Source organism: Perna viridis, chromosome 2 (genome assembly GCF_037379345.1).
Source record: "Perna viridis isolate PV_CMFRI_1.1 ecotype Kerala chromosome 2, ASM3737934v1, whole genome shotgun sequence".
Taxonomy (NCBI): Eukaryota; Metazoa; Mollusca; class Bivalvia; order Mytilida; family Mytilidae; genus Perna; species Perna viridis.
The window spans coordinates 28,553,521-28,581,035 of NC_142446.1; the positions used below are offsets into that span (position 1 = coordinate 28,553,521).

The 27,515-nt window shown below is 31.2% G+C and overlaps 4 non-coding genes across 4 annotated transcripts; all 4 read left to right on the top strand.

Annotated features, from left to right (window-relative positions):
- Positions 1–4,457: 4,457 nt before the first annotated feature.
- Trnac-gca (transfer RNA cysteine (anticodon GCA)) lies at positions 4,458–4,529 on the top strand. The gene has a single exon. It is a non-coding gene; the product is annotated as a tRNA-Cys (tRNA).
- Positions 4,530–17,545: 13,016 nt separating this feature from the next.
- On the top strand, positions 17,546–17,618 carry Trnat-ugu (transfer RNA threonine (anticodon UGU)). Its single transcript has one exon. It is a non-coding gene; the product is annotated as a tRNA-Thr (tRNA).
- A 2,776-nt stretch (positions 17,619–20,394) lies between these two features.
- Positions 20,395–20,466, top strand: Trnac-gca (transfer RNA cysteine (anticodon GCA)). Its single transcript has one exon. It is a non-coding gene; the product is annotated as a tRNA-Cys (tRNA).
- A 6,689-nt stretch (positions 20,467–27,155) lies between these two features.
- On the top strand, positions 27,156–27,227 carry Trnac-gca (transfer RNA cysteine (anticodon GCA)). Its single transcript has one exon. It is a non-coding gene; the product is annotated as a tRNA-Cys (tRNA).
- Positions 27,228–27,515: the final 288 nt, after the last annotated feature.

Sequence of the window (27,515 nt, forward strand, 5' to 3'; positions counted from 1 at the left end):
AAACATTTGAATAGTTAATAATGGAGTGTTTAATGTTGTACATTATTAGAATTATTTTTGTGATGGCTACTTATAACTTCATAAGTTTTAATTGTAATGGTCTATGTAACCAAAGTAAAAAGGATTGTATTTTTTCATTATGTAATGAAAGAAAGTATGATATTGTATGCTTACAGGAAACATTTTGGAATAATATTATTTTTGAAGATATAAAAAATGATAAGACATTATGGAATGGTGATATTTTTGCAAGTAATAGTAACTGTAATAGACAGGGTGTTGCAATTCTTGTCAGTAAAAACCTTAAAAATGTATTTAAAGTTTGTGAATGTGTACCTGGTAGATTTATTCATATTCAAGGTAAAATCAATGATAAAATTGTAGATATTTTTAATCTGTATGTTCCTAATAGTGTAAGTGAAAAATGTGAATTTTTTTGAAGATTGTAAAAGTAAAATTGAAGGAGACGGATATGTTATAGTAGCAGGTGATTTTAATACTGCACTGTCTCCTTTAGATAAAAGTTGGAAAACTGCTTTTTATATGTGAAATATCTTAATACTATGATGCACGATAATTGTTTGTTTGATGTCTGGAGAGACAGAAATGCAGGTGTCAAAATGTTTTCACAAAAACAAGTTGTACAAGGTTTTTTGACACAGAGTAGAATTGACTATTTTTTTAGTTTCTAGTAATGTTAAGCCTTGTATTAAAAATATTTTTTATAGAGATACTTGTTTAGGGGTTATTATATTGTTAGCATGAAATTAGATTTTACAGAGGTTGAAAGAGGACCAGGTATCTGGATTTTAATTATTCCTTATTAGATCATGAAGAATATGTAACAAGGATCAGAAAGTTATTAGAAGATGAAATATGTTCAGATTTTTATTATTCAAACCCTCTCATTTGGTGGGATAATTTGAAATTTAGTATTAAGAGAATAAGTCAAATCTATGGCAAAGAAAATCAGAAAGATAAGCAAAGAATATTTTAAATTGCAAAATAAGTTACAGGAATTGTCAGTGAAGTCTGCATGTGGTATAAAAATTGATTATGTAAAATATTTAGAATTAAAAGATGAACTTGAAGCAATAGAAAAACATAAATGTAATGGTGCTATATTAAGGTCTAAATGTCAACATGCCTTAGAAAGTGACAAGAATACTGCTTATTTCTTAAGTCTGGAAAAATATAAACAAAATAAGAATTTGATAAGTACTTTGAGAAATTGTGATGGTAATGCTGTTAGTAGTACTGTGGAATTATTAGATGTTGTGCATAATTTTTATGAAAAATTGTTTTCATGTGTAAATACTGGCAATGATGCAATCAATGACATGTTAGATTGTGTTGATGTTAAAGTTGATGATATTGATATTACTAAATGTGATGATGATATATGTATTGATGAGATTGAACAATCATTGAAAGGAATGAAAAAAGGCAAAACGCCTGGCTCTGATGGATTGACTGTTGAATTCTATCTTTATTTTTTAAATGAATTGAAACCTGTATTGAAATATATTTATGATAGTATTGAAGAAAATAAAGTTTTATCTAGGTCTATGAGATATGGCATGATTAATTTGATATATAAGAATAGAGGTGACAAATCTGAACTTAAAAATTTCAGACCTATAACTTTATTAAATGTGGATTATAAAATACTAGCAAGAGTAATGGCTAACAGGTTTAAGTTTGTATTACCAAAAATTATATCACCTACTCAAAGTTGCTGTACTATAGGTAAAGACATATCTGACACTACTGCAAGTGTTAGAGATATTATTGATTTGGTTGAAATGGATGATTTAGAATGTTACTTGTTGAAACTTGATCAGGAAAAAGCATTTGACAGGGTTGGACATGAATATTTATTTTCTGTCTTGCAGAAATTTGGATTTGGGGAGAAATTTATTTCTTGGATAAAAATATTTTATACTGACATTTTCAGCACTGTCAAGTGTAATGGGTTCCTGTCCAGATATTTTCAATTAAAGAACTCTGTAAAGCAAGGATGTCCTATATCAGCTTTATTATATGTATTAGTAGCTGAACCATTGAGTACAATGATTAAAAAGAATAGTAGTATTAGAGGTTTAAATATTCCTAATACAAACGTTGAAGAAAAGATTTTTTCACATGCTGATGACACTACTTTAATTTTGTCTGACAAAAATTCAGTAGATGAAGCCTTTAGAGTTTTACATTTGTATGAACAAGCATCTGGGGCAAAATTAAATAAGGATAAATCAGAAATTTTGGCATTGGGATCTGGAACTATTTCAAAACATGAATTAGATGCTTGGAGTATGAGAGAGTGTGATGGGGTTTTACAGCTTTTAGGCATATGGATTGGTAAGGATAAATCTCTTTGTGATAGTTTGAATTGGGATTGCAAAGTACAATCTATTTTGAAGCTATTGAATTTTTGGAAAATGAGACACTTATCAATACATGGTAGATTAACTGTAATAAATACTTTATTGATGAGTAAACTTTGGTATACTCTTATGGTTGTTAATATACCAGAAAAACATTATTTAGAAATTAAGAAGATATGTATTGATTTTTTGTGGAATGATAAACCATCTTCTCTAGTTGCATATGATGTAATAACTAATAAGGTGTTAGATGGTGGTTTAAATTTTCCTGAAATTTTTCATAAAATGTATGCATTTAGACTAAAGTTTTTAAATAGGCTATTAGATATGGATTATAATGCTGTTTGGAAAGTTACATGTCTTTATTTCTTTTCTAAAGTACAAGGAATGAATCTTGGTGTTGAAATATTGTATTGCGATTTTACTCATAGACAATTAGGATGTTTGCCTGATTTTTATAAATGTATGTTGTATGCATGGGGGAAGATACGTCATTGTATGGAAATAGAAATTAATGTGACTAACGTTTTTGATATTCCCCTCTTCTGTAATCCAATGATTGTGAATGGTGATAGTATGTTATATATGAGAACATTTATAGAAGCAGGTATTATCAAGATTAAGGACGTAGCTTATGAATGCAAGAAAGGTTTTATGAAGGACACTTATATTCAAGATATTGTATCTCAAAAGTTCCCTGATGTTTCCGTTGATAAAATTATTAAAGTAGTGAAATGTATTAAGCAATGTATTCCACAAGATTATGTAGTTTTAGTTGAAGAAAATGCAAACACTTGTAAAGCAACTGTTTTAAATATAATTTACAGCGTTAATGGTAGAAAGTATGCTTTACCTAATACAACAAGATCATTTTATGATATACTGTTAAAGACATTAACAAGAGAACCTAATTCTATAAAATACTGGTGTGAAATATTTCCAGATTTTGATGTTCAAAAAGTACAAAAAGTTTTGAACTTTTCATTTTTACAAAGTGATTGGATTGAGTCATCATTCAAAATTTTCCATAGAGTTTTCTTCACTAAGGAGAGACTGATGAGATGCCAAATTACTGTTGATTCTATTTGTCCAGTTTGCAAAGATGTGCATGAAGACTTGGAGCACTTGATCATTGTGTGTAGATGTTTGACTCAGTTCAATGACTTTTTTAAAGATTTCCTACATAACATTATGTGTAATAGTTCTACTAGCTTTGTCAATACTCTAGATTTCAATTATATATGTTACTTTGGTCTAGTCAAGAAGGATAAAAATATAAACTTATACTTTGTAAATACAGTTTTATGTGCTAGAAGATTCTGTGTAGTAAAGAGGAGAAATATCTCTATGAAGGATGATCATTTGATAGACATAGTGCCATATTTTAAAAATGTTCTGAAAAAACATGTGAGTTATGCATACTTGTATCATAAACAGAAGAAGTGCATGTATTTATTTGAAAAGTATTATTTAAACAAAAATCCTGTATTAAGGATAAGTAATGATGAAGTACATATTGAGTTTTAATTGAGATCTGTTGTTAATAATTGTTACAATTCTAACCAACACTGCGATAATATGAATTAATGGGAGACTAGCTCAATAATTCTTTTATGAATGTATTTATTTGAATAAAATTTTATCAAAATAAAAAAAAAAGCACTGGTCTTGTAAACCAGGGGTCGTGAGTTCGATCCTCACTGGGGGCTGGAGCAATTTCGGTCGTATCTCCAATATTTTTGAGCCCCTTCAACGAAATTCGCTTAAAAATATGTATAGGAAGTTTCGGTATCGAGAAAGTCCGCTTCAAGATAAGCAGAGTTTCAAAGATCCAATTGGGTCATACTTTCAACTTAATCTTTACTTTTACGCTTTACTGTCATTCCCGGTCATTTTCAATAGTACAATTAGTAGCGCATAATAAAATAATATGATTCATTTATTTTCAAAACTCAAGGAAATAAGGTTTTTCTTCCAGAAATATGACTGACTACATGTATTTATCATAACTATACTGTTTCATCAACAATCCAAGTTTAAATAAATAAAATTACAAATACATTGTCATCTGGGGGTATAGCTCAGTGGTAGAGCATTCGACTGCAGATCGAGAGGTCCCCGGTTCGAACCCGGGTGCCCCCTCTTTTTAGTTTTTCCCGTTATTTATTGCAGTAGCGTAGTCGATCGACATCCCATCGTAGTAACATCATTTAAAAAATCGTTTCTCGGTAACTCATAACCTCGAGTCTTTTTTTTATCCTCTAATGATATGGAGTGTGGATCTATTCAGCATATTGTCCATTGATCGTGTGACGTGTCCAAATTGATAGTGGATTATATGTGCATTTAATAAGCGAAAAACTTCTACGATCAGTAATAAAACCTTTACTTTAAGTCAGTGGAACTACCCAGACTCGAACACCTTAAATGAATCGATGCGACTGTTTTCAACGGTTTGCTAAAACAGTCATTTTTTTCACGATTTAGCGAAATAATCCTGAACTTCAAATTTGTTAAATTCACTACCTATAGCAAGAGCCTCCATAGCTCAGTGGTTAGAGCTGGTACCATATGTGAAATGTAAACATTGTGTCGTCCGGAGATTTTTCATTGTTTGGTGAGTTCATCGCCTTATCTGTATTCATAAACATTTTCTGAAGATTGCTAATTAATTGTTGATTGAATGTGACCACAGTTTGCTTAGAAACAATTGTTTGTTTGCCCCTTTTCCTGCAATTTCTGTGCAGGAAAAAGGGGGAGGAAGGGTGTGTTTGATTACTATTTGGAGATCTTACTAAAAACCAATGGCTAACTTTGACGGAAGTGGACCAGACAGGTCCAATGGAAAGTCGGCTAATTATGATAGCAAATTTTCTAAGGAGAAAACTGTGTTAATTGCTTGTGCTCTGGAGGGTTTTGGAAAACTAGAGCCTGATTTGTTGATAGATGACATTGAATCGAAATGTGGTATAGGAAGTGTAATTGCATGTGTGCCAAAAACTGGTTACGGCTATGAAATTGTGTTTCGAGAAAGGCAGATGATGGAACCAGTACTCGGTGATCTGACTGTGGATGGAAAAAGATGCAAAGTGAGTGAATTGCAATCTAGCTTTAGATTAGTTTCGATACTTAATTTGAGTATGTATGTGACTGATGAGGAAATTGTGGATAGATTTAATAAAATTGGTGTTGAAATTGTTTCTGTTATTAAGAAACATAAGATGAAATCAAAGAACAATATTTATGATGGAACAAGAATTTTCAAAGCCAAACTTCCCCCGAATATGAAGTCAATCCCATATTCATTGAAGTTTTCAGTCAATGAGAAAGAGACTGCATATTACCGCGTGATTCATAATCACCAGGTAAAAGTCTGTAATGGTTGCTTTAGTCCTGACCACATGTATAAGGACTGTCCTGAATTCAAATGTTTTGAATGTGGAGAGCAAGGTCATGTCAGGAAGAAATGCTTTAAGAATAAGTGCTCTAAGTGTTTGCATAAGAAGGTTAGCTGTAAGTGTAGTACTCTAAAGAAAACACACGTAGACAATTCTTTTGCTGAATTCCAAGGAACATTTACACGAGATGACGATGTATGGCCATGTAGCAGAATAATGGATGATGACCATACCAATGGTGAGAGTAATATAACTGTTAATGCTCATCTTGATGATGTAAATGATGTCAGTGATAGCGGAAAGAATGATGTTGCGAATCATTACACTGTTGAGCGTGGTGGTCAGTCTTCGGCTTGTAGTGATAATGGCGTTGCTAGTCATATCACTGAAGATGATGAGAATATTGATTTAGATGTTATTTCAAGTGTCGTTGCTAGCCATTGCAGTGATGAGGGTGATGGTAATGGTGATGTGAATGGTGCCGTTTTGGTCAATGATGATGAAGCTGAGATGGTAGATGGTGATGATGAAGTGTCTGGGGAAGTTGGACAAGATGATAGTATGGTTTATGGTGACCAAGAAAGAAACAAGACAGATAAAGAAGAAAGTAATTTTGATATTGAACTTAATGTTAACAATGTTGATTATGTTAAATCTAAAAGTAAATGTGTTATGCCAAAAGAAAATGTTTCAGAAAATGATTGTAAAATAGGTTCTATTTTGAATATAGAAGCTTCTGTCTCCCCTCTAGAACAAATTAACAGTCAGGGGGAAGTCAGTCAGAGTTCATGTGACACTTTAGACGACTTTGAAATGGATACTTTCCTGATGATTGATAGTAGTCAAGGGGCAAGTGAAAATGATTTTACTCTTGTAGCTAAGAAAAAAAATGCCTTGGGTGTCAAGAGGCGTAGTAAGATTAATATAAAGCCTAATCTGAAAGCAGCAAGGTTATCGAATATACATAAAAAATTGAAATAAGGAACAATGGAGTGTTATATGTTTGCTATTTTACATTTTTGTTTTGCGATGGCTTCTTTTAATTTTATAAGCCTTAATTGTAATGGTCTTTGTGACAAAAATAAAAGAGAGTGTATTTTTGCACTGTGTAATGAAAGGAAATATGATGTTGTATGTTTACAAGAAACATTCTGGAATGATGATTTATATAAAATTATACAGAATGACAATAGTGTATGGGATGGTGATATTTTTGCTAGTAATAGTAATTGTAATAGAAAAGGTGTGGCTATTCTTTTAAGTAAAAGATTGAGAAATGTTTTTAAAGTTTGTGATAGTATATGTGGAAGATTATTGCATATTCAAGGTAAAGTTGAAGGTAAAAATGTTGATATAATCAATGTGTATGCTCCTAATAGTATCAGTGATAAATGTACTTTTTTTAATGATTGTAAAGACAAAATATATGGAGATGAATATATTATAGTTGTAGGAGATTTCAATACTGCGTTCTGTCCTTTAGATAGAAGTGGAAAAACTACGTTTTATGCAGATAAATCTGTAAAATGTTTAACTAATTTGATGAATGATAAATGTTTATTTGATGTATGGAGAAATAGAAATATGAATGTCAAAATGTTTTCTAGAAAACAGGTAGTTCAAGGTTTTTTAACACAAAGTAGGATTGATTATATTTTGGTATCTAGTAATTTAAAATCATGTATAAGAAATATTTTTTATAGCGACACATGCTTTAGTGATCATAGCATTGTAAATATGAAACTTGATTTCTCTGAAGTTGAAAAAGGACCTGGTGTTTGGCTTTTTAATGAAACCTTATTAAATGATGATGTTTATGTTGAAAAGATTAGACAAATTTTATTTGATGAAATTGGTTCTGATTTTTATTTGTCAAATCCACTTATTTGGTGGGATAATTTGAAATATAGAGTAAAGAAAGTCAGCCAAATATATGGAAAAGAGAAACAAAAAGAATTAAATAGAGAGTATTTTAGGTTACAAAATAAGCTGCAAGAAATGTCTGTGAAGTCAGCTTGTGGTATATCAATTGATCATGTCAAATATTTAGAATTGAAAGATGAATTAGAAAGTTTAGAAAAACACAAATGTAATGGTGCTATTATTAGATCAAAATGTCAGTATTCAATTGAAAGTGATAAGAATACAGCTTATTTCTTAAGTTTAGAGAAACATAGACAAAACAGAAATATGATATGTAGTTTAAAAAATTGTGATGGTGTTGTTGTCAATGATTCTGCTGAAATGTTAGATGTTGTACACAATTTTTATGAGAAACTCTTTTCTTGTGTTCAAACTGATCATGAGGCAATAGAGGAAATGTTAGACTGTGTTAACGTTAGTGTTGAAAATTGTGATATTGAAAACTGTGATTGTGAAATTACTAGTGATGAAATTGAAACCTCTATAAAAGGCATGAAAAAGGGTAAAACACCTGGCCCTGATGGGCTTACTGTAGAATTTTATTTATACTTTTTTAGTGAGTTGAAACCGGTATTGAAATATATTTATGACTGTATTGGAGAAAATAAAATTTTGTCAAGATCTATGAGATATGGAATGATTAACCTGATTTATAAGAATAGAGGTGACAAGTCTGACCTGAAAAACTTCAGACCTATAACTTTGTTAAATGTTGATTATAAAATTTTAGCCAGAGTAATGGCCAACAGATTTAAATTTGTATTACCAAAGATTATATCACCAAATCAGAGTTGTTGTATTATTGGTAAAGATATTTCTGATACTACAGTAAGTATCAGAGATAATATAGAATTAGTAGAAATGGATGATTTGGAATGTTATTTGCTGAAACTTGATCAGGAAAAGGCATTTGACAGAGTTGAACATGACTACTTATTTTCTGTATTGCAGAAATTTGGATTTGGGGAGAAATTCATTTCATGGATAAAGATATTTTATACTGACATTTTCAGCACTGTCAAATTCAATGGTTTTTTGTCCAAGTATTTTCAATTAAAGAACTCTGTAAAACAAGGGTGTCCTATATCAGCTTTGTTATATGTGTTAGTTGCTGAACCCTTGAGTATTATGATTAAAAGGAATGATAGAATTCATGGTATACAAATTCCCAATGCATCTGGTGAGGAGAAAATATTTTCACATGCAGATGATACAACATTGATATTGTCTGACAAAAATTCAGTAAATGAGGCCTTTGGAGTTTTAAATTTGTATGAACAAGCATCTGGGGCAAAATTGAATAAAGATAAATCTGAAATTTTGGCATTGGGTACCGGAAAGATATCGAAACAAGAAATAGATGCTTGGAATATTAAAGAGTGTGATGGGGTTCTTCAGCTTTTAGGTATATGGATTGGCAAAGACAAAACTGTTTGTGATAATTTAAATTGGGATTGCAAAGCGCAATCTATTTCAAAATTATTGAATTTTTGGAAAATGAGACATTTATCAATACAGGGTAGAGTAACGGTTATAAATACCTTGTTGATGAGTAAATTATGGTATACTCTAATGGTGGTTAATATACCTGAGAAATACTATTTAGACATTAAAAAGATGTGTGTAGATTTTTTGTGGAATAATAAGCCATCATTGGTTGCATATGATGTTATAATAAATAGAGTTTTGAATGGTGGTTTAAATTTTCCAGATATATTTCACAAAATGTATGCTTTTAGACTTAAATTTTTAAGTCGATTGTTAGATAATGATTATAATGCAGTGTGGAAACATACTTGCACTTATTTTTTATCAAAAGTTCTAGATATGAATCTTGGTATGGAAATTCTATTTTGTGATCTTAATAATAGACAATTAGGTATTTTACCTGATTTTTATAAGTGTATGTTATATGCTTGGGGAAAGATTCGTACGCATATGGAAATTGATATAAATGTGAATAATGTATTTGATATTCCATTGTTTTATAATCCAATGATAGTAAATGATGGGAAAATGTTGTATATTAAACCCTTTGTAGATGCAGGAATAGTTAAAATTAAAGACTTGGCATTTGAATGTAAAAAAGGTTTTTTGAAGAACAAATATGTACAGGATATAGTCTCTCAAAGGTTTCCTGAGTTAGTTGCTGATAGAATTGTTGATGTAGTTCAGTGTATTAAGCAGTGTATTCCAGAACAGGTAAAACGTTTAGTTAGAGAAAATGCATATAACTATAATAAACCTGTTCTGAATGTAGTATATAATGATAATGGTAAAAAATATACATTACCTAGAACGGCAAAAATTTGTTATGGTATGCTCTTAGAAACTAGCACAATAATGCCAAATGCTGTCAGCTACTGGTATGAAGTATTTAGTGATTTTAATGTACAAAGGGTTCAAAATATTTTGAATTTTCCATTTTTACCTAGTGACTGTATTGAAACATCGTTTAAAATTTTCCATAGAGTTTTATTTACGAAGGAGAGATTATTCAGATGTCATATTACTATTGATTCTTTATGTCCAGTATGTTATGATGTACATGAAGATTTGGAACATCTTATAATTTCATGTAGATGTTTAACTAAATTCAACAACTTTTTGAAGGATTTCCTACATAATATTTTGTGCAATAGCTCTACAAGATATGTCAATATGCTTGATTTTAATTTTCTATGTTATTTTGGATTAACTGAGAAAGATAAAAACAGTAACTATTATTTTGTTAATACTGTCTTAGCATTTAGAAAATTTTGTATTGTGAAAAGGAGAAATGTAGCTGTGAAAGATGAGAAAGTACTAGATATTCAAAATTATTTTAAGTCCGTACTTCAGCGGCATGTAAATTATGCTTATATGTATTATAAAAAGAAGAACATTTCATTGTTTGAAAAATACTACTTGAAAAGAAATCCTGTTTTACGTATCTGTGACGAAAATGTTGTGATTGATTTTTAGTATGCAAGCCATTATATAATATGGAAGATTGACTTAACATACATGATATTATTAATTGTTATCTGTGATATGTGAATTAGTGGGAGATTAGCCCAATAATTCTTTTACATGTAAATATATTTCTGTGAATAAACTTTTATCAAGAAAAAAAAAAAAAAAGAGCACTGGTCTTGTAAACCAGGGGTCGTGAGTTCGATCCTCACTGGGGGCTGGAGCAATTTCGGTCGTATCTCCAATATTTTTGAGCCCCTTCAACGAAATTCGCTTAAAAATATGTATAGGAAGTTTCGGTATCGAGAAAGTCCGCTTCAAGATAAGCAGAGTTTCAAAGATCCAATTGGGTCATACTTTCAACTTAATCTTTACTTTTACGCTTTACTGTCATTCCCGGTCATTTTCCATAGTACAATTAGTAGCGCATAATGAAATAATATGATTCATTTATTTTCAAAACTCAAGGAAATAAGGTTTTTCTTCCAGAAATATGACTGACTACATGTATTTATCATAACTATACTGTTTCATCAATGGGTTTTTGGATGCATCATCTGTAGGATGTAAACATTGTGTCGTCCGAGAATTTTTCTTTGTTTGGTGAGTTCATTGCCGTATTTTTGTGTGTAAATATTTCCTGAACATTGTTAGATGATATTTGCTTTAAAGTGATAATAGTTTCCATATAAATATTCGTTTTATATCCCCTTTTCCTGCTTTTTCGTAGCAGGAAAAAGGGGGAGGAAAGGTGCGCTCGATTCTTTTCTTGAGATCCATCTAAGAACTAATGGCGAACTTTGAAAGAAGTGGACCAGAAAGGTCCAATAGAAAGTCTTTTAATGTTGAAAATGAATTTTCAAAGGAGAAAACTGTTTTAATTTCATGTGTACTTGAAGGTTCTGGGAAAGTAGAACCTGATTCAGTAATTGATGAAATTGAATTGAAATGTGGTAGAGGAAGTGTTATAGCATGTGTGCCAAAGACCGGCAGTGGATATGAAGTTGTATTTAGAGAGAGGCAGATGATGGAACCAATTCTTGGTGATTTATCAGTCAGTGGTAAAACATTTAAAGTGACTGAATTAGAATCCAGCTTCAGATATGTTTCAATACTCAACTTGAGTATGTATGTAACTGATGCTGAAATCATTGAAAGATTTTCAAAAATTGGAGTTGAAGTGGTGTCACCAATTAAAAAACATAAGATGAAGTCGAAAAACTATATTTATGATGGAACAAGAGTATTTAAGGCAAAACTTCCACCTAATATGAAATCCATCCCCTACTCGATGAAGTTCTCAGTGAATGAAAAAGAAACTGCATACTATCGTGTGATCCACAATCATCAAGTTAGAGTGTGCCATGGGTGTTTTAGCCCGGACCACATATATAAAGATTGTCCTGATTTCAAGTGTTTTGAGTGTGGCGAGCAAGGTCATATTAGTAGGAAATGCTTGAAAAATAAGTGTTCTTTCTGCTTTTACAAGAAGGAGAACTGTAAGTGTGAAACCTTGAGGAAGACAGGCGTGGGTAATTCATGTACAGAATTCCAAACTGATTCCTACTCGGGCATTTTTAAGGATCATGACATTCAACATTCAAGTGACAGAATGTTTCATACAGAAAATGATGATTCAAGTGATGTTTCTGAAGATGACGAATGGGCACAGAACACTAGAAGACGTGAAAATGTTGTCAGTAGTGTTCATTCCCGTTGTCGTGATGATGTCAGTCATGTTGACACTAATGGCAATGCTACCCATACAACTGTGGAGGCGATTGTTGAGCCGATAGCGAATGGTGATAATGGTGTTGCTAGCCATATCACAGATGATGTTCCGAATGGTGTTGCTAGCCAGTGTATTGATGAATGTGACGGTGCTAGTCACGATGGAGAGAATCATGAAGTGGATGGTGATGACGTTTCTGAGGTGTTAGATGATGTTTGTGACATGGTTCATGGTGTTGAAGATATTGTAAGTGGTGAAGATAAAGAAAAAGTAGAATCAGAAATCGATCATGACAATCTTACTAATAATGTAGATGTTAGCCATGTTAATTTGGTTGAATTTAATGATGTCTCTGGTGTATCTGAGAATAATGTTAAAGATATTGATCATATATCTAATATAGAAAATACTGTCTCCTCTCAGGATAAAATCAAAAGCCAGGGAGGAGTCAGCCATAGTACTTGTGATACTTTGGATGATTTTGAAATGGACACTCATTCATTGACAAGTGATTGTCAGTTGGCGAGTGGTGATGAGTTTACTGTTGTGGGTAAGAAAAAATCCTACTTGGGTATCAAAAGGCGAAATAAATTTCAGATTAAGCCTAATTTAAAGGCAGCTAGATTGTCAAATGTTAAAAATAAGTTAATGAAGTAACAATGGAGTGGAATGTGTCATTAGTTATGAACTTTTGTTTTGTGATGGCTACTTTTAACTTCATTAGCCTTAATTGTAATGGTTTGTGTGACAAAAATAAAAGGGATTGTATTTTTGCATTATGTATTGAAAGAAAATATGACATTGTTTGTTTACAGGAAACATTTTGGACTGATAAATTGTATGAGGATATTCAAATTGATAAAACTGTATGGGATGGTGAGATTTTTGCCAGTAATAGCATTTGTAATAGGAAAGGGGTTGCCATTCTTGTAAGTAAAAGGTTGAAAAATGTTTTTAAAGTTTGTGAGAGTGTATGTGGAAGATTAGTTCATATACAAGGTAAAATTCTTGACAAAAGTTTGGACATAATTAATTTGTATGCTCCAAATAATTTTAGTGAAAAGTGTAATTTTTTCAATGATTGTAAAAGTAAAATATATGGAGATGAATTTATTATAATAGCAGGTGATTATAATACCACTCTTTCCCCTTTAGACAAAAGTGGGAAAACTGTTTTTTATGCTGACAGATCTTTAAAATGTCTGACTGAATTGATAAATGAAAAAGGTTTATCTGATGTATGGAGAGATAGAAATGTAGGTGTTAGAATGTTTTCAAGAAAACAAGTTGTACAAAGTTTTTTAACTCAAAGTAGAATTGATTATTTTTTAGTTTCTTGTAATTTAAAACCATTTATAAAGAATGTTTTTTACAATGATACATCTTTCAGTGATCATTCTATTGTTAGTATGAAATTAGATTTTTCTGAAGTTGAAAAAGGACCTGGTGTTTGGATTTTTAACAAGTCCTTATTGAGTGATGATTTTTTTGTTGAAAAAATTAGAAATATCTTACTTGATGAAATTGGTTCAGATTTTTATTTTTCACATCCATTAATTTGGTGGGATAATTTGAAATATAAAATCAAGAAAACAAGTCAACTCTATGGTTAAGAAAAACAGAGAGAGTTATATAGAGATTATTATAGAATACAGAATAAGTTACAAGAATTGTCAATAAAGGCTGCTTGTGGTAATGATATAGATCATGTCAAATATTTAGAGTTGAAAGAGGAACTTGAAGGTTTAGAAAAACATAGATGTAATGGTGCTGTTATAAGATCCAAATGTCAATATTCATTAGAAATTGATAAAAATACAACCTATTTTTTGAATTTAGAGAAACATAGACAGAATAGAAATATGATAAATGGTTTAAAAAATTGTGATGGTAATGTTGTCAGTGAAACTGCTGAAATTTTAGATGTTATTTATAGTTTTTATAAAAGGCTATTTTCTTGTGTACAAACTGATTATGAAGCAATTGATAAAATGTTAGATTGTATTAATGTCAATGTTGACGTTTGTGATGTTGAAAAATGTGATGAGGAAATTAATATTGAAGAAATAAAAACCTCTATAAAAGGTATGAAACAAGGAAAAACACCTGGTCCTGATGGACTCACGGTGGAGTTTTATTTATATTTTTTTAATGAGTTGAAAGATGTTTTGAAATATATTTATGATACAGTTGAAGAGAATAAAGTTTTATCTAGGTCTATGAGGTATGGAATGATTAACCTAATTTATAAAAATAGAGGTGACAAAACTGACTTGAAAAATTTTAGACCTATCAGTTTATTGAATGTAGATTATAAAATATTAGCAAGAGTCATGGCAAATAGGTTTAAATTTGTACTTCCAAAGATTATTTCACCAACTCAGAGTTGTTGTATAATAGGTAAAGACATCTCTGATACTACTGTTACTGTAAGAGACATAATTGACTTGGTTGAAATGGATAATCTAGAATGTTATTTGTTAAAGTTAGATCAGGAAAAGGCTTTTGACAGGGTTGGGCATGAATATCTTTTTTCGGTTTTACAAAAATTTGGTTTTGGGGAGAGATTTATATCTTGGATAAAAAATTTTTATACAGATATTTTTAGTACTGTCAAGTGCAATGGTTTCCTATCCAAATATTTTCCATTGGCAAACTCTGTTAAACAAGGTTGCCCAATATCTGCTTTATTGTATGTTTTAGTTGCTGAACCTTTAAGTATAATGATCAAAAGGAATGATAGGATTCAAGGTATTAACATTCCTGTTGTGAATATTGAAGAAAAAATATTTTCACATGCTGATGACACTACATTGATATTGTCTGACAAAAATTCAGTAACTGAATCATTTAATGTTTTACAATTGTATGAACAAGCATCTGGGGCAAAATTAAATAAAGATAAATCTGAAATTTTGGCATTGGGTACTGGAAAAATATCAAAAAATGATTTAGATGCTTGGAAAATTAAAGAGTGTGATGGGGTTTTACAGCTTTTAGGCATATGGATTGGCAAGGATAAAAAGTTATGTGATAGTCTGAATTGGGAATGCAAAGTGCAGTCTATTTCAAAAATACTGAATCTTTGGAAAATGAGACAATTGTCAATACATGGTAGAGTAACTGTGATAAATACTCTTTTAATGAGCAAACTTTGGTATACTCTGATGGTAGTTAATATACCAGAAAAATACTATTTAGATATAAAGAAATTGTGCATCGGGTTTTTGTGGAATGATAAACCATCTTTGGTTGCTTACGATGTTGTTATTAATAGAATACTAGATGGAGGTTTGAACTTTCCAGAAATTTTACATAAGATGTATGCGTTTAGACTTAAATTTTTAAGTCGTTTGTTAGATGTAGAGTATTGTGCTGTTTGGAAGCATCTTTGTACTTATTTCTTTTCCAAAGTACAAGATATGAAACTTGGTATTGAGATTTTGTTCTGTGAATTTAAGCAGAGACAGTTGGGGAGTTTACCTGATTTTTATAAATGTATGCTGTTTGCTTGGGGAAAGATACGTGATTATATTGAAATTGATATCAATTTGAATAATGTATTTGACCTGCCTCTGTTCAATAATCCTTTGATTACTAATAATGGTAATATGCTGTATATCAAGACTTTTATAGATGCAGGCATTATTAAAGTGAAAGATTTAGCATTTGAATGTAAAAAGGGATTCATGAGAGATGAGTTTGTTCAAGATATTGTTTCTGAAAAGTTTCCACAGGTATCTGCTGCTAAGATTATTAAGGTAGTACAATGTATAAAACAATGTATTCCTGATGAATGTAAAATTTTAGTAGAAAATAATGAAAATGTTCGTAGAAATCTCAGTTTGAATATAGAATGTAATGTTAATAATAGAAAGTACTCTTTTCCTAGTACAACAAAGTTTTTTTATTCTATGTTGTTGAAATCATTATCAAAAGAACCAAATGCTGTGAAATATTGGTGTGAGATGTGTTCTGATTTTGATACTCAAAAAGTCCAAACAATTTTGAACTTTCCATTTTTACCAAGTGATTGGATTGAGTTATCATTTAAAATATTTCATAGAGTTTTATTTACTAAGGAGAGGTTATTGAGATGTCGCATTACTGATGATTCATTGTGTCCAGTTTGTGATGATATGCATGAGGACTTAGAACATCTTATAATTTCGTGTAGATGTTTGACTCGATTCAATGACTTTTTTAAAGACTTTTTACATAATATATTGTGTAATAGTTCAGCTAGCTTTATCAATATGTTAGACTTTAATTTTCTATGTTATTTCGGTCTACTCAAGAAAGATAAAAAAGTAAACTTTTATTTTGTTAATACTGCTTTATCTGTTAGAAGGTTTTGTGTTGTAAAAAGAAGAAATTTAGTCATGAAAGATGAGAAAGTTTTGCACATTATTTCTTATTTTAAATCTGTTCTTCAAAAGCATGTTAATTATGCTTACATGTATTATATACAGAAAAAGAACTTTTCTTTGTTTCAAAAATATTACTTGAATGACAATCCTGTTCTGCGCATCTCTGATGATAATGTTGTGATAGACTTTTAAATATACTTATTCATATATATACTGTCAATGTAATTTAAGGACAATTTGTGATCTGTGATATGTGAATTATTGGGAGATTAGCCCAATAATTCTTTTATATGATGTTTTACTGTGAATAAAATTTTATCAAGATAAAAAAAAAAAGCATTCGACTGCAGATCGAGAGGTCCCCGGTTCGAACCCGGGTGCCCCCTCTTTTTAGTTTTTCCCGTTATTTATTGCAGTAGCGTAGTCGATCGACATCCCATCGTAGTAACATCATTTAAAAAATCGTTTCTCGGAAACTCATAACCTCGAGTCTTTTTTTATCCTCTAATGATATGGAGTGTGGATCTATTCAGCATATTGTCCATTGATCGTGTGACGTGTCCAAATTGATAGTGGATTATATGTGCATTTAATAAGCGAAAAACTTCTACGATCAGTAATAAAACCTTTACTTTAAGTCAGTGGAACTACCCAGACTCGAACACCTTAAATGAATCGATGCGACTGTTTTCAACGGTTTGCTAAAACAGTCATTTTTTTCACGATTTAGCGAAATAATCCTGAACTTCAAATTTGTTAAATTCACTACCTATAGCAAGAGCCTCCATAGCTCAGTGGTTAGAGCACTGGTCTTGTAAACCAGGGGTCGTGAGTTCGATCCTCACTGGGGACTGGAGAGATTTCGGTCGTATCTCCAATATTTTTGAGCCCCTTCAACGAAATTCGCTTAAAAATATGTATAGGAAGTTTCGGTATCGAGAAAGTCCGCTTCAAGATAAGCAGAGTTTCAAAGATCCAATTGGGTCATACTTTCAACTTAATCTTTACTTTTACGCTTTACTGTCATTCCCGGTCATTTTCCATAGTACAATTAGTAGCGCATAATGAAATAATATGATTCATTTATTTTCAAAACTCAAGGAAATAAGGTTTTTCTTCCAGAAATATGACTGACTATATATATATAGTTTATATATAGTTGAAATATGGTTTTTTAACAAAATATTTTAAGATACGAAATGGTATTAGGCAAGGTTGCCCTATCAGTGCTTTGTTGTATGTTTTATCAGCAGAACCACTGTCAATGGCAATTAAGAAACATTGTAATATTAATGGAATACGTATACCTTACAGTAAAGAAACTGCAGTTTTGTTTCAACATGCAGATGATACTACCTTATGTTTGAGCGATAAAAAATCTATTGAATGTACTTTTGATGTATTTAATTTATATAGTAGAGCATCAGGTTCTAAGATTAATAGAAGTAAGTCTGAAATTTTATGTATTGGAAAAGGAAGTTTGACTGATGTTGATAAGACTGTACTTGGATTAAGAATTTGTGAAAAATGTATTCAAGTTCTTGGCGTTTATGTTGGTGTAGACATTGATGTATGTAATGACATGAATTGGAAGGATAAGATCAGAAAAATAAGAAGTATTGTTAATATTTGGAAACAAAGACAATTGACTCTATCTGGTAGAAATATTGTAATTTCTTCTTTATTGGTATCAAGAATTTGGTATTTATTAGCTGTTTCGCCAATACCTGAAAATGTACTGACAGATTTAAAGCAAATATGTATTGAGTTTTTGTGGGATTCTAAATCTCATTTAATACAATATGCAACTATTACTGGTATGAAACAGGATGGTGGCTTGAATTTTCAAGATATTTATTTAAAAATGTGTTCATTTAGATTGAAATTTTTAGGAAGATTTTTAAACCCTGAGTGCAATTGTATTTGGAAAAGTATCTTCAGCTATTTTTTGAGAAGAGTACATTGTATGAATCTTTCTAGGCCTGTTTTATTTTTGCGTTTAAACAAAAATGATTTATTATGTTTACCGCATGTGTACAGAGAAATGTTGGAAGCATGGCAGTGCATTAGAAAAGATGTAACTTTTAATATAGGAAACTGTGATGTTTATAATCAACCACTGTTTTATAATAGCTTGATGTTCGTATCTGGTAAAGAATGGGAATGTTTTATAAAAGCTGGTATTGTACTAGTTAAAGATATATCATATGAAGCTATACCTGGATTTTTGCCAGTTCAGGCAATTTTTGATATGATGAGAGAAAAAGAAATAGATGTTAATTTTAACATTGTCAGGAAATTGTATATGTTATTATTGAATCATATTTCTGCTGAGTGGAAAGAAGTCGTTTTGACAAATTGTCATTTGAAAAATGAAGAACTCTCCCAATTTTATGTTCAATTCGACAGTAAAGTGTGTGACATGACGCTATGTACAACAAAAATGTTTTATTCATTACTATTACAAAAGTGTTTTATTAAACCTAAATGTTATGAATTTTGGTATGAACAATATGGTATTCATGAAAGTGATTTCCGTTTTGTGTGGAAACAAGTACATAATTTTTGGAAACCATCTGAATGTATTGATCTAGACTACAAATTGTGTCACAACAGGATTTTTACTAATGTTAAACTTTGTAAGATTGGAATAATAGACAGTAGCACCTGTCAAAATTGTGACTGTGAGAAGGAAACTTTATTTCATATTTTTTTGACATGTGAGTTACTTGTTAAATTTCATGATTTTATGTTTGATATTTTAGAGACACTATTTGTAAAATCAGAGGAAAATTTGATACATAACTATACTTACATGAGGATATTTATGCTGGGTTTATCATCTAATGTGAAAGGTGTTAATATTCATTTTGTTAATTTTTTGTTGTCTATTGGAAGACTCTGTATAATGAAGCAAAGACAAATGTTCAAAAATGGCACAAGAGGTATTAACCTAATAACATATTTCAAATACACACTGAAACATTATATTAGTTATTTTTATTTCTATTGTAAATTTACAAACAGACTAACAGTCTTTGAAAAGAAGTTTTTGAAAGATAATCCAACTGTGATGTTAGAGGAAGATGTGCTGTTATTCAAACTGTGATAAATTGTATATTCTTAAGTTCTGTAACATGATGATTTTATAGATATTCTGATTTGTATTGTTATTTCGTATAGTTTTATTCAATAAAGATAAAAAAAAAAAAAAAAAAGCACTGGTCTTGTAAACCAGGGGTCGTGAGTTCGATCCTCACTGGGGGCTGGAGCGATTTCGGTCGTATCTCCAATATTTTTGAACCCCTTCAACGAAATTCGCTTAAAAATATGTATAGGAAGTTTCGGTATCGAGAAAGTCCGCTTCAAGATAAGCAGAGTTTCAAAGATCCAATTGGGTCATACTTTCAACTTAATCTTTACTTTTACGCTTTACTGTCATTCCCGGTCATTTTCCATAGTACAATTAGTAGCGCATAATGAAATAATATGATTCATTTATTTTCAAAACTCAAGGAAATAAGGTTTTTCTTCCAGAAATATGACTGACTACATGTATTTATCATAACTATACTGTTTCATCAACAATCCAAGTTTAAATAAATAAAATTACAAATACATTGTCATCTGGGGGTATAGCTCAGTGGTAGAGCATTCGACTGCAGATCGAGAGGTCCCCGGTTCGAACCCGGGTGCCCCCTCTTTTTAGTTTTTCCCGTTATTTATTGCAGTAGCGTAGTCGATCGACATCCCATCGTAGTAACATCATTTAAAAAATCGTTTCTCGGAAACTCATAACCTCGAGTCTTTTTTTATCCTCTAATGATATGGAGTGTGGATCTATTCAGCATATTGTCCATTGATCGTGTGACGTGTCCAAATTGATAGTGGATTATATGTGCATTTAATAAGCGAAAAACTTCTACGATCAGTAATAAAACCTTTACTTTAAGTCAGTGGAACTACCCAGACTCGAACACCTTCAATGAATCGATGCGACTGTTTTCAACGGTTTGCTAAAACAGTCATTTTTTTCACGATTTAGCGAAATAATCCTGAACTTCAAATTTGTTAAATTCACTACCTATAGCAAGAGCCTCCATAGCTCAGTGGTTAGAGCACTGGTCTTCGGGTTTTTGGATGTACCATGTTTAACATGTAAACAAAGTGTTGTCCGGAAATTATTCTGATTTTGGTGAGTTCTTCGCCATATTTGTAACTGTAAACATTTCCTGAAGTTTAATGTGTATTATTTGATTGAATGTGACATATATTATCGCATAATATTTGTTGAATAGCCCCTTTTCCTGTGTTTTCGTTACAGGGAAAAGGGGGAGGGAAGGTGTGTTCGATTTGTATTCAGTGGTTTGACTAAAGACTGATGGCAAACTTTAATAATAGTGGGGGAGAAAGTTCCCGAAAAAACATGAATTTTTCAAATGAACAGTTCTCAAAGGAGAAAACCGTTTTAGTTGGGTGCCCCGTAGATGGTTTTGGTGCCGTGGAGGCTGAAATGATTATTGATGAAATTGAGACGAAATGTGGTGTTGGAAGTGTCGTTGCATGCGTACCGAAAAATGGAGTTGGTTATGAGGTGGTACTAAGAGAGAGAAAAATGATGAAATCCGTTATTGGTGAACTATCTTTAAATGGTAAAAAGTGCGCTGTTAATGAATTAGAGGCAAGTTTTAAGTACGTTTCAATTCTAAATTTAAGTATGTATGTCTCAGATCGAGAAATTATTGATAGATTTTCCAAGATTGGAGTGGAGATTGTTTCTCCGATAAAGAAGCATAGGATGAAGTCAAAGAATAATGTCTTTGACGGAACTCGTATTTTCAAAGTTAAACTTCCGCCGAACATGGCTTCAATACCGTATTCAATGAAGTTTTCAGTTAATGAAAAGGAGACGGCTTACTACCGGGTTATTCATAACCAACAAGTCAAGGTGTGCTCTGGGTGCTTTAGCTCAGAACATATATACAAAGACTGTCCAGAATTTAAATGTTTTGAATGTGGTCAGCAGGGGCACATTAGTAGAAAATGTTTAAAAAACAAGTGTGCGTTTTGTTTTCGAAAGAAAGACTATTGTAATTGCAAAGCCAGAGAAGAATTGCAAATTGTGAATCATTTTCCACAATTTTCTTCTGAGAATTTGCAGGAAATGTCATGTCGGGAGTTGATAAAAGAAGCAGATGAGGAGGCTATGAAAACCACAGATGTGAAAGTTGGATATATGGATAAAAATTGTAAGGAGAAGGAGGTTTGTACAAGTGTGCAGGAGAATGTTGATTCTCGTGAAGGTACAGATGTAGGAGATAGTATGGAAGATGGAATCGTGAGTGTAAATGGCGATGCTAGTCATTACACTGAGGATGTAGATGAAGTGGGTTTTGGTGAAAGTGCTAAAGGTGGTGCTAGCCTTTGCACTGATGATGAGGGTGACGGTGATTGGAATGGAGATGGTATTTACATTGATGAGGAGGAGTGTTTTGAGATGGATGATGGTGTTGGTGATGACAGTGCGGAATGTGTCAGAGATGATAAAGTCAAGAAAGGTACAGATAAAGAATTAAACAATATTTGTTTGAATAATTGTAATATTGAACCAGTTTTGCTTACTAAATCAAATGTTGAATTGTCTGGTGAAAATAGAATTGATAAAATGTCTGATGGTTTTAGTGTTGAAAGTGCTGTCTCCCCCCTTGAACAAAATGACAGTAGCCAGGGGGAAGTCAGAAGTTCATGTGATTCTCTGGATGAGATTACTATGGACACTTTTCCCGTGGTCAGTGAAGACCAAGAGGAAAGTGGAGATACTTTCACTGTTGTAGGGAAGAAGAGAAATTACTTGGGTATTAAAAGGAGAAGTATGCTTAATATCAAGCCTAATATTAAAGCAGCAAGGTTGTCAAATTTACAAAAACATTTGAATAGTTAATAATGGAGTGTTTAATGTTGTATATTATTAGAATTATTTTTGTGATGGCTACTTATAACTTCATAAGTTTTAATTGTAATGGTCTATGTAACCAAAGTAAAAAGGATTGTATTTTTTCATTATGTAATGAAAGAAAGTATGATATTGTATGCTTACAGGAAACATTTTGGAATAATATTATTTTTGAAGATATAAAGAATGATAAGACATTATGGAATGGTGATATTTTTGCAAGTAATAGTAACTGTAATAGACAGGGTGTTGCAATTCTTGTCAGTAAAAACCTTAAAAATGTATTTAAAGTTTGTGAATGTGTACCTGGTAGATTTATTCATATTCAAGGTAAAATCAATGATAAAATTGTAGATATTTTTAATTTGTATGTTCCTAATAGTGTAAGTGAAAAATGTGAATTTTTTGAAGATTGTAAAAGTAAAATTAAAGGAGACGGATATGTTATAGTAGCAGGCGATTTTAATACTGCACTGTCTCCTTTAGATAAAAGTGGGAAAACTGCTTTTTATGCAGATAGGTCTGTGAAATATCTTAATACTATGATGCACGATAATTGTTTGTTTGATGTCTGGAGAGACAGAAATGCAGGTGTCAAAATGTTTTCACGAAAACAAGTTGTACAAGGTTTTTTGACACAAAGTAGAATTGACTATTTTTTAGTTTCTAGTAATGTTAAGCCCTGTATTAAAAATATTTTTTATAGAGATACTTGTTTTAGTGATCACTGTATTGTTAGCATGAAATTAGATTTTACAGAGGTTGAAAGAGGACCAGGTATCTGGATTTTTAACTATTCCTTATTAGATAATGAAGAATATGTAACAAGAATCAGAAAGTTATTAGAAAATGAAATATGTTCAGATTTTTATTATTCAAACCCTCTCATTTGGTGGGATAATTTGAAATTTAGTATTAAGAGAATAAGTCAAATCTATGGCAAAGAAAATCAGAAAGAGAGAAGCAAAGAATATTTTAAATTGCAAAATAAGTTACAAGAATTGTCAGTGAAGTCTGCATGTGGTTTAGAAATTGATTATGTAAAATATTTAGAATTAAAAGATGAACTTGAAGCTATAGAAAAACATAGATGTAATGGTGCTATATTAAGGTCTAAATGTCAACATGCCTTAGAAAGTGACAAGAATACTGCTTATTTCTTAAGTCTGGAAAAATATAAACAAAATAAGAATTTGATAAGTACTTTGAGAAATTGTGATGGTAATGCTGTTAGTAGTACTGTGGAATTATTAGATGTTGTGCATAATTTTTATAAAAAATTGTTTTCATGTGTAAATACTGACAATGATGCAATCAATGACATGTTAGATTGTGTTGATGTTAAAGTTGATGATATTGATATTACTAAATGTGATGATGATATATGTATTGATGAGATTGAACAATCATTGAAAGGAATGAAAAAAAGGCAAAACGCCTGGCTCTGATGGATTGACTGTTGAATTCTATCTTTATTTTTTAAATGAATTGAAACCTGTATTGAAATATATTTATGATAGTATTGAAGAAAATAAAGTTTTATCTAGGTCTATGAGATATGGCATGATTAATTTGATATATAAGAATAGAGGTGACAAATCTGAACTTAAAAATTTCAGACCTATAACTTTATTAAATGTGGATTATAAAATACTAGCAAGAGTAATGGCTAACAGGTTTAAGTTTGTATTACCAAAAATTATATCACCTACTCAAAGTTGCTGTATTATAGGTAAAGACATTTCTGACACTACTGCAAGTGTTAGAGATATTATTGATTTGGTTGAAATGGATGATTTAGAATGTTACTTGTTGAAACTTGATCAGGAAAAAGCATTTGACAGGGTTGGACATGAATATTTATTTTCTGTCTTGCAGAAATTTGGATTTGGGGAGAAATTTATTTCTTGGATAAAAATATTTTATACTGACATTTTCAGCACTGTCAAGTGTAATGGGTTCCTGTCCAAATACTTTCAATTAAAGAACTCTGTAAAGCAAGGTTGTCCTATATCAGCTTTATTATATGTATTAGTAGCTGAACCATTGAGTACAATGATTAAAAAGAATAGTAGTATTAGAGGTTTGAATATTCCTAATACAAACGTTGAAGAAAAGATTTTTTCACATGCTGATGACACTACTTTAATTTTGTCTGACAAAAATTCAGTAGATGAAGCCTTTAGAGTTTTACATTTGTATGAACAAGCATCTGGGGCAAAATTAAATAAGGATAAATCGGAAATTTTGGCATTGGGAACTGGAACTATTTCAAAACATGAATTAGATGCTTGGAGTATTAGAGAGTGTGATGGGGTTTTACAGCTTTTAGGCATATGGATTGGTAAGGATAAATCTCTTTGTGATAGTTTGAATTGGGATTGCAAAGTACAATCTATTTTGAAGCTATTGAATTTTTGGAAAATGAGACACTTATCAATACATGGTAGATTAACTGTAATAAATACTTTATTGATGAGTAAACTTTGGTATACTCTTATGGTTGTTAATATACCAGAAAAACATTATTTAGAAATTAAGAAGATATGTATTGATTTTTTGTGGAATGATAAACCATCTCTAGTTGCATATGATGTAATAACTAATAAGGTGTTAGATGGTGGTTTAAATTTTCCTGACATTTTTCATAAAATGTATGCATTTAGACTAAAGTTTTTAAATAGGCTATTAGATATGGATTATAATGCTGTTTGGAAAGTTGCATGTCTTTATTTCTTTTCTAAAGTACAAGGAATGAATCTTGGTGTTGAAATATTGCATTGCGATTTTACTCATAGACAATTAGGATGTTTGCCTGATTTTTATAAATGTATGTTGTATGCATGGGGGAAGATACGTCATTGTATGGAAATAGAAATTAATGTGACTAACGTTTTTGATATTCCCCTCTTCTGTAATCCAATGATTGTGAATGGTGATAGTATGTTATATATGAGAACATTTATAGAAGCAGGTATTGTCAAGATTAAGGACTTAGCTTATGAATGCAAGAAAGGTTTTATGAAGGACACTTATATTCAAGATATTGTATCTCAAAAGTTCCCTGATGTTTCCGTTGATAAAATTATTAAAGTAGTGAAATGTATTAAGCAATGTATTCCACAAGATTATGTAGTTTTAGTTGAAGAAAATGCAGACACTTGTAAAGCAACTGTTTTAAATATAATTTACAGCGTTAATGGTAGAAAGTATGCTTTACCTAATACAACAAGATCATTTTATGATATACTATTAAAGACATTAACAAGAGAACCTAATTCTATAAAATACTGGTGTGAAATATTTCCAGATTTTGATGTTCAAAAAGTACAAAAAGTTTTGAACTTTTCATTTTTACAAAGTGATTGGATTGAGTCATCATTCAAAATTTTCCATAGAGTTTTCTTCACTAAGGAGAGACTGATGAAATGCCAAATTACTGTTGATTCTATTTGTCCAGTTTGCAAAGATGTGCATGAAGACTTGGAGCACTTGATCATTGTGTGTAGATGTTTGACTCAGTTCAATGACTTTTTTAAAGATTTCCTACATAACATTATGTGCAATAGTTCTACTAGCTTTGTCAATACTCTAGATTTCAATTATATATGTTACTTTGGTCTAGTCAAGAAGGATAAAAATATAAACTTATACTTTGTAAATACAGTTTTATGTGCTAGAAGATTCTGTGTAGTAAAGAGGAGAAATATCTCTATGAAGGATGATCATTTGATAGACATAGTGCCATATTTTAAAAATGTTCTGCAAAAACATGTGAGTTATGCATACTTGTATTACAAACAGAAGAAGTGCATGTATTTATTTGAAAAGTATTATTTAAACAAAAATCCTGTATTAAAGATAAGTAATGATGAAGTACATATTGAGTTTTAATTGAGATCTGTTGTTAATAATTGTTACAATTCTAACCAACACTGTGATAATATGAATTAATGGGAGACTAGCCCAATAATTCTTTTATGAATGTATTTATTTGAATAAAATTTTATCAAAATAAAAAAAAGAGCACTGGTCTTGTAAACCAGGGGTCGTGAGTTCGATCCTCACTGGGGGCTGGAGCGATTTCGGTCGTATCTCCAATATTTTTGAGCCCCTTCAACGAAATTCGCTTAAAAATATGTATAGGAAGTTTCGGTATCGAGAAAGTCCGCTTCAAGATAAGCAGAGTTTCAAAGATCCAATTGGGTCATACTTTCAACTTAATCTTTACTTTTACGCTTTACTGTCATTCCCGGTCATTTTCCATAGTACAATTAGTAGCGCATAATGAAATAATATGATTCATTTATTTTCAAAACTCAAGGAAATAAGGTTTTTCTTCCAGAAATATGACTGACTACATGTATTTATCATAACTATACTGTTTCATCAACAATCCAAGTTTAAATAAATAAAATTACAAATACATTGTCATCTGGGGGTATAGCTCAGTGGTAGAGCATTCGACTGCAGATCGAGAGGTCCCCGGTTCGAACCCGGGTGCCCCCTCTTTTTAGTTTTTCCCGTTATTTATTGCAGTAGCGTAGTCGATCGACATCCCATCGTAGTAACATCATTTAAAAAATCGTTTCTCGGAAACTCATAACCTCGAGTCTTTTTTTATCCTCTAATGATATGGAGTGTGGATCTATTCAGCATATTGTCCATTGATCGTGTGACGTGTCCAAATTGATAGTGGATTATATGTGCATTTAATAAGCGAAAAACTTCTACGATCAGTAATAAAACCTTTACTTTAAGTCAGTGGAACTACCCAGACTCGAACACCTTCAATGA